This window comes from Gopherus flavomarginatus (assembly GCF_025201925.1).
Source record: "Gopherus flavomarginatus isolate rGopFla2 chromosome 13 unlocalized genomic scaffold, rGopFla2.mat.asm SUPER_13_unloc_2, whole genome shotgun sequence".
Taxonomy (NCBI): Eukaryota; Metazoa; Chordata; order Testudines; family Testudinidae; genus Gopherus; species Gopherus flavomarginatus.
In genome coordinates this window covers 1,014,780-1,021,889 of record NW_026114610.1, presented here as the reverse complement: position 1 = coordinate 1,021,889, position 7,110 = coordinate 1,014,780, and the positions used below count along the sequence as shown (strand labels likewise).

The 7,110-nt window shown below is 54.6% G+C and overlaps 1 non-coding gene across 1 annotated transcript; it reads right to left on the bottom strand.

Annotated features, from left to right (window-relative positions):
* Nucleotides 1-6,054: 6,054 nt before the first annotated feature.
* Nucleotides 6,055-6,136, bottom strand: TRNAS-CGA (transfer RNA serine (anticodon CGA)). The gene has a single exon. It is a non-coding gene; the product is annotated as a tRNA-Ser (tRNA).
* Between the last annotated feature and the right edge of the window lie 974 nt (nucleotides 6,137-7,110).

The window sequence follows — 7,110 nt, the reverse complement described above, 5'->3', positions numbered from 1 at the left end:
ACCGGCAGCACAGTGGGGCTAAAGCAGATTCCTGCCCACCCTCGCTTCACACGGCGCACCACTCCCAGAAGCATCTGGCACGTCCCTGCGGCCCCTGTGGGGTGTGTCTCTTGCATGCTGCCCCTGCCCCAAGTGCCAACTCTGCCATTGGAACTGCGGCAATGGGAGCTGCAGGGGTGGTGCCTGTGGGCAGTGGTGCCAGGGGACTCCCCCAGCCTCCTCCATGTAGGAATTGTGCCAAATGGGGGTGTGGGTCACTTTCAGGAGCTGCCTGAGATATGTGCCACATCCCAACTCCCTGCTCCAGCCCAGAACCTGCACTTCATGCACCCAAAATCCCTCCCAGAGCCTGCCACTGCCCCCCTTGCACCCCAACCCCCTGCCCCAGCCCAGATTCCGCACCCCATCCACACCCAAACTCCATCCTGGAGCCCGCCACTGCCCCCCTGCTTTGTTGGCGGCTTTGTTCCAGCGGCTGGGGAAACACCACAACATTAAAGAAACCAACGGTACCAAGTCCTGCAGCGTCACCTGTGGGGTTTCCACAAGAGCATCCATGCTGAGGAGCCAGTCAGCATGTGACTGTACGACCGGATCAAACGACAGCTGGCCGAGTTCCAGGAGATGAGGCTGCAGCTGGCCGATATGAGCGGGAGCACCGAGTGAAGGGAGGGGCAGCTCCCCTAACATTTTTGCAGCCTGCAGGGAATGGAGACAAAGCAGAGGGATGCGGGGACTCAGGGCAGGACCTGCGGATCTGATAGTGCAGGACCACAGTCGCTGGAGGAGAGAGAGTCCCACAAGAGGAAGCTGCTAGTGAGAAGCAATAAGTGCAGGGTACAAACCAGCCAGCTGAGAGTCACTGGGGTCTAGAAAATGAAATGGCAGCAGGTCCCATGGTGTAATGGGCAGCACTCAGGACTTTGGATCCTGGGTTTAAATCTCAGTGGGACCTCCTGGAGCAATGCTGGTTTCCTGCAAAGCCATGGAGCTCAATGTGCTTGGCTCCCCTCTCTCAGGGTGAACTGGAGTGAGTTTTTTCCCTCCTGCTGGGTGACTGATGCCCACTGGAGATAGGTCTTTGGTCCAGCTGGTTCAATGGGCTGGCTGCTATAGGTTGGGGTCCTTGAACTTAACACTCTGGCTGGAGAGCCCTGCGGTTGACCATATGGTTGTTTCTCACTGCTTCACCTGATGTCCACAACTTTGGTCCCTGCAGCTGCCACACTCTTCCTCTTGCCCACGTGGCATTCAAAGGAAGGAGGGCCAGGGCCAGGCTTTATAGTCAGGGCTAGGCAGGAAGGAGGAAGAGTCCCAGGCTGGAGCCCAACACATCTTTCCTGCTCTGGGCACCTAGAGCAGAGGCGGCTGGTGCTGACAGCTCCAAGGGAAGGTTTATAAGCCACAGAGCAACCGAGGACAGGGCAAGAGGAGGAGATAACCATGCCTATGCGTGGCCAGCAGTCAGCCACAAAGACACCCGGCCAGCCTGCTCCATGCCATGCCAAACCCCCACTGAAGGCCACACACAGACCAGCATTCGTTCTGCGGCCGGCATCACAAGGTGGTTGGAAAGCAGGTGGGGCCTCTGACCATTCCTAATGCAACCCCCTCAACCCCTAATCCATCCATGAATCAAGGAGACAAGACCCTCAGTTAGGCAGCAGAGGTGCAATGGGTTAGTGCACAGGACTTATAGCAGCAGTGCTGAGGGGAATGATGCTGAATCTGTGAGTTTAAACCTCACCTAAAGCACTAGTTTTCTTTAAGCAAATGGTTTCTGCCAATCATTTTGTCCTGCAGAAAATACAATTCCAGCTCAGAAGACACCGAGGTCCCCTTGCTTTACAGAGAGCAAGGCAGATTCCACAGATCTACCACGCTCTGCTCTCTACCAGCCACCTGTGTCAGGAGGGGTCAGACAGAGCACTGCCCCTGACTCCCCCTCAGTCTTTGCTCCCCAAACCACCTGTGTGCTCACCCTCTTCGCTGTGAGACTCCAACCCTGCCTGGCCTTCTATATTTTGACGTGTTTTTCATCTGTTGTGTTGATCTTCATGTGGGTCCTGTGTGATTTTGGTGGATGCCTGGCATAGTTTTGGGTGTGTGTGTGTATGATTTTTGCATACAGATTGTTTTTTTGCTTAGTATTCTTTTGGTATGTGGTTGTTGTGCTTTCTTGTTGTGGGCTTTTGCTGTATTTTTTGGTGTGGATTTGTTCTTTCTATATGTAAGCAGAGTCAGGATAAGCTCTACCCTGACATCTGGTGGAAAGAATGTCAGAGAGTGTATTTGTATAGGCACGCCTACCCTATCCCAGACTGCTGAGCGGTGGGACTGCTTGGTGACAAATGACTCACCCTCAGTTGAGTGGTACTTGCTAGACAAGGGACATGGGTTCCAAAACCCAGTGAACTGAGAGAGGCTGGGGACAGGTATCTGTGCTTGGTGGTGCAGTCTCCTTGTGGAGCCGGAAGCACCAGTTATACTCCCTCCACTGTGGAATGTCACAGTTGAATTTTTTATTTCCTCAAGAATCTAAATACAGGTTACTGAGCTGAAGGCACTTTGGGCTAATGGTGCACTAGCCCTGGGGCTCCCCCACGAAGACCTGAGATCACTAAGAGTTGAAATCACTAAAGAGCTAAAATTCCTGAGTTGAGAGCACTGAGTACTGTGCTAACTAGTGGGGGAGCCTGAGCTGGTGGAGAGGAGCAGTTGTGGGGACGGCTGGAGCAGATCACGGGACAGCTGGTGGCAGCGGAGCGGCTGGCAGAGCGGAGTAGCTGTGGGACGGGTGGAGCGGCCCACAGAGTGAGCGGAGCCGAGCAGTTTTGCAGAGCAGCTCATGGAGCAGAGCAGCTGGTGGAGCGGAGCAGTTTCTGAGGACGGCTGGAGGAGGAGAGTGGAGCAGCTGGTAAAGCGGAGCAGTTTGTGGAGAAGGCGGAAGTAGAACCCACGGAGAGGCAGGGCAGTTGGCTCCGGACCACGTAAGGTGCCCCTTTCTACCCAGGCTGGGGGGAGGGACCTCTACAGATAAACTCTCGAACTCTGGGGTGGCATTGACCAGAGACATTTGGGTTGTTGGACTTTGGGGTGATTGGACTTAAAACCCTAAGGGGAAAAAGGACAGTGCCAAACGTACTTGGAGGTGGGTTTTTGTTTATGGTTTGTGTTATAACCCTGTTTGTGGTGTTTCTCCAATGGGATGCCGCATTGATTCCTTCCTTTATTAAAAAAGATTTTGCTACACTCAGACTCCGTGCTTGCGAGAGGGGAAGTATTGCCTCCTAGAGGTGCCCAGGGGGGTGTGGTATGTGAGTGTCCCAGGTCACTGGGTGCGGGCTCGAGCCGGTTATGCATTGTGTTACTGAAACGGAACCCCTGGATGCTGAACCCGGCCCTTGTTGCTGCCAACTCAGAGGGGCAGAAGGGTTACTTATATTTTGTGTGGCTTTCCCTTATGTGTATATGGCTCTGTGTGCTGTGTGGGTTTGTTTTTTGTTTATGTCTGTGTGGGCCTGTGCAGTGTGTGATTTTCTCTTTCTCTCTGTGTGTGTTTGTCTCTCTATTTGTATCTTCATGTGTATATTAACAGGAACTTTTCAGAATCTCCACAGCTTTGCCAATTTTCACCAAGAATTTTTCTCCATTAACAAATTCTCACGTGTTCCCTACCAGTTTGTGACCATTGCCCCAGGGGCATGTCAGTCTCAAGGTTCTGATTTCCCATTGACCCTTCTCCCTTCTATTGGGACTGGGAACTAGCCAACCAAAAACCCCACTAAGTTTTAGTTAAGGGCCAACAGTCCTTTACACGAGCCAGCCCAGTGAGGGTCACCGATGGCCAGAGAAGGCAGCACAAGCTGATCCCATGGTGTAATAGGCAGCACTTGGGACTCTGAATCCTAGAGTCTGAGTTCAAATGTCAGTGGGACCTTGTGCTGGTTTGTGGTAAAGCCCTGGAGCTCAAAGCGCTCAATTTCCCTGTTTCCAGTTGTTTAAGAGTGAGTCTTTTCCCTCCTGCTGGGTGACTCACACCCACTGGAGCCAGGTCTTTGGTTGAGAAGGCTGCAATGGATTGGGGTGTAGAAGTGGCTATGGCTGCCTGTAGTCCTGTGGTTTGACCTGGTGGTTGGGATTCTTGCTGCTTCACCTGATTCCCACAAATTTGGCCCTTGTGCTTGCTGCCACACTTTTCCTTTGGCCCACACGGCGCTTGAAGAAAGGAGTGCCAGGGCCGGGATTAATAGTCAAGCTTGGCAGGAGGGAGGTGGAGCCCAGCCTGGAGCCCCTCACACCTTCCCTCCTCCGGACACCTAGAGCAGAGGCTACTGGTGTTGACAGCTTCAAGGGAAGGTTTATAAGCCACAGAGCAACTGAAGGCAGGGCAAGAGGAGGGGAGGACCACGCTTAAGCATGGCCAGCAGACAGCCACAAAGACCCCCAGCCAGGCTGCTTCCTGCCATGCCAAACACCCACTGAAAGCGACCCACAGACCAGCATGCAGGGCAGCTGCTGATGCTCTGTCGCCAACATCAGAAGAAGCTAGGAAAGCAGGGCCAGCCCCCTGGTGTGGCCCCTGTCTGTTCCCACTCACAGTGCTCACTTTTGCCGTGGGGCAGGAGACTTTACCCCAAGAGGCTTTTCTCCAGCTGGCGAGAAGCAGAGAAATATGCAGGCTCCCAAGGCGCTATGTAGCAACCCCCTCAAGCACAGGGACAGGCGCACTCTTGGAAGAGGGAAACTGCTCTACACGCCAGCCTGCGCAGCGGCCCATTTTCTTTGGCAAGTCAGGAAGGGCAGAGGCTAGACTGGAAGCACCTGGGGCTCATGCCCCAGTCTTTGTGACACTCACCCCTGAATTCCTTCCCAGGACTCTAGCTGAAGCCAGAGCACTGGCCTGAGCGGCCAAGAAGAGGTTCCAGCCCTGAAGGGAGCAGGAATTTCAGCACGAAGGTAAAACTGCAGCAACACAACCATGAAGTAACTTGAACTCTCAACTCCTGCTCTGAAGTCAGATGCCTTACCCATTAGGCCACATGAGAAAAGCCCCTCCAAGCACTTCTTTAGAAAAGGCAGACACTGTGTTTCTCGGGTCTTCTACTGAGGGGGGCTGAGACTCTCTGGGCACAAGAAGTAGAGTTCCCAGCAACACGTGAGAATTAATTCTATGGAGCCAGATGCAGGACTTTGGCAGGGAGGCTCAGGCATGGGGGATTGGGGTGCAGTGGACGGGCTGGCTGTCTAGGTGAGGAGATGTGGTGATCCTCAGGTGCAGGAGGGAGGAAGAATTGGCAGTGGCCGTGGAGAAGAAGAGGAGGGGTGGAGGTTCATAGCAAGCCTTGCTAGCTCAGTCAGTAGAGCATCAGGCTCTTAATGGGAGGGGCCAGGGTTTGAGCTGCTGTCCAGGGACTCAGCTTTTAAGTTGCCTTGTGTGCCAGCAGCCAATTGATTCCTGGTGGTGCCCAGAGCCATGTGTGGGACAGAGGCTGAGACTTGTGGCACCTGCTCTGCGGCAGGGATCCTGGCAGCTCAGACTCAGGGAAGGCTTCTGCACTCAGAGCCGCTGACTTTGAGAGTTCCGGGTGGAGCTCAATGCCTGCTCCACCTTAGGCCCTGCCCTCAAACCATCAAATCTCTTCCTATTCGACCCTGCCCCACTTCTTTCTCTCCTCACTCCTCCAGCACACCCCATCAATGGCCAGCAGGAGGCGCAGAAGGAGAAGCTTGTCGGCCAGGCCTGCTAGGTGGGAGGTGCAGGGGCAGAGGTGGCTGCTGGGCACCTTTTTTTTTTCTGCAGCCCTGTAGCACCCATGGAATCGCTGACTTGGCTCCTTTTGCATGCTAGAGGGAGGAGCAGAACCAGGGCTATGGCTGATCTATGGGGCACAAGGTGAGTGCCAGAGGCTTCAGGTGCTGAGAAGTGGTGTCCCAGGCATCTCTATGAAAGGAGCAGAACAGGATTTACTTGGGGTGGGGAGAGAATTGAGAGTGTCTTGGGGGTTGTGGAAAGGTATTGCCCAAGTTAGAGACTGGCTAAAACACAGGCCTCGCTGTGAGCAGGATTTGAACCTGCGCAGGGGAACCCTATTGGATTTCGACTCCAACGCCTTAACCACTCGGCCATCACAGCTGTGAGCATAAAACTACCCCACTGCCAGAGAAACTGGTAAAGAATCACAATGCCCAGGCGTGAAGTCATCTGAACTACAGAATTCCCACAGCAAACCTGGCTCCCAAAGCACAGGGGGGATTTTGGGTTTGTTCTCTTTGCTTAGCCATGTGCAGTCGCACAGACAGCGCGTTTAAAAGTCTCCCCTCCCACAGAGCAGGAACGGGAAATGATTCTCAACTTGAAGCTTGATGTGAATGAGGATGTCTGGGCCACAGGGCCAGGGACTGATCTTTGCTATAGAAACCAGTGACACACGGAACCAGGCTAAGGAAAATGTTTCCTGGAGTCAGTAACTGGAATAGCAGCAGTATTGTGCAGAGAAATGTCTCATAAGAGTAGTCAGCGCATTGGTGGTTCAGTAGCAGAAGTCACAGATACAGCGGGGGAGGTCTGTGGGTCGGGAGTGAGAGGCACTGGCAGAGCAGTGAGAGGGGAGCCCAGGGCTGGGATAACAGGGGCTGTGGGTCAGGACAGGCAGTTCTGCGCAGAGTGTTCAGAGATGCCCTGTATCTGCCCTTTCTCTGCACCGTCCCTGCTCCCAGAATGCACCAGGCCCGGGACTGAACTCTTCCTCTGCAGGCTGAGCTGGTTTCGTTTGCTGTGATCCTGTTGGATTGGCAGGGGGGGAGTGATAGTCCCAGCCCAGAGCCAACGCCCCCCTGTCACCCAGCATCCTTGGCCCCAGATCCACCCAGCCTAGTAGAGAACTCAGCAGGGCAGGTCAGCCAGGAGCTGTGCCCTGCCAGGCGCTCAGAGGCATCTACCCTGCAGCTGGGGGATCTCCCCAGCGTGGTCCATAGGAGCTCACGCATTAACGGGGTAGCGGCAGCAGCCGCGTGGTGGGTTGGGCTCGTGACCCGGGTCCATCTCCTGGGGCCGGCTGGGTTCATGCTCAAGCGACTGGCCCCAGTCACCAGCCGAGCCCCCCAGCC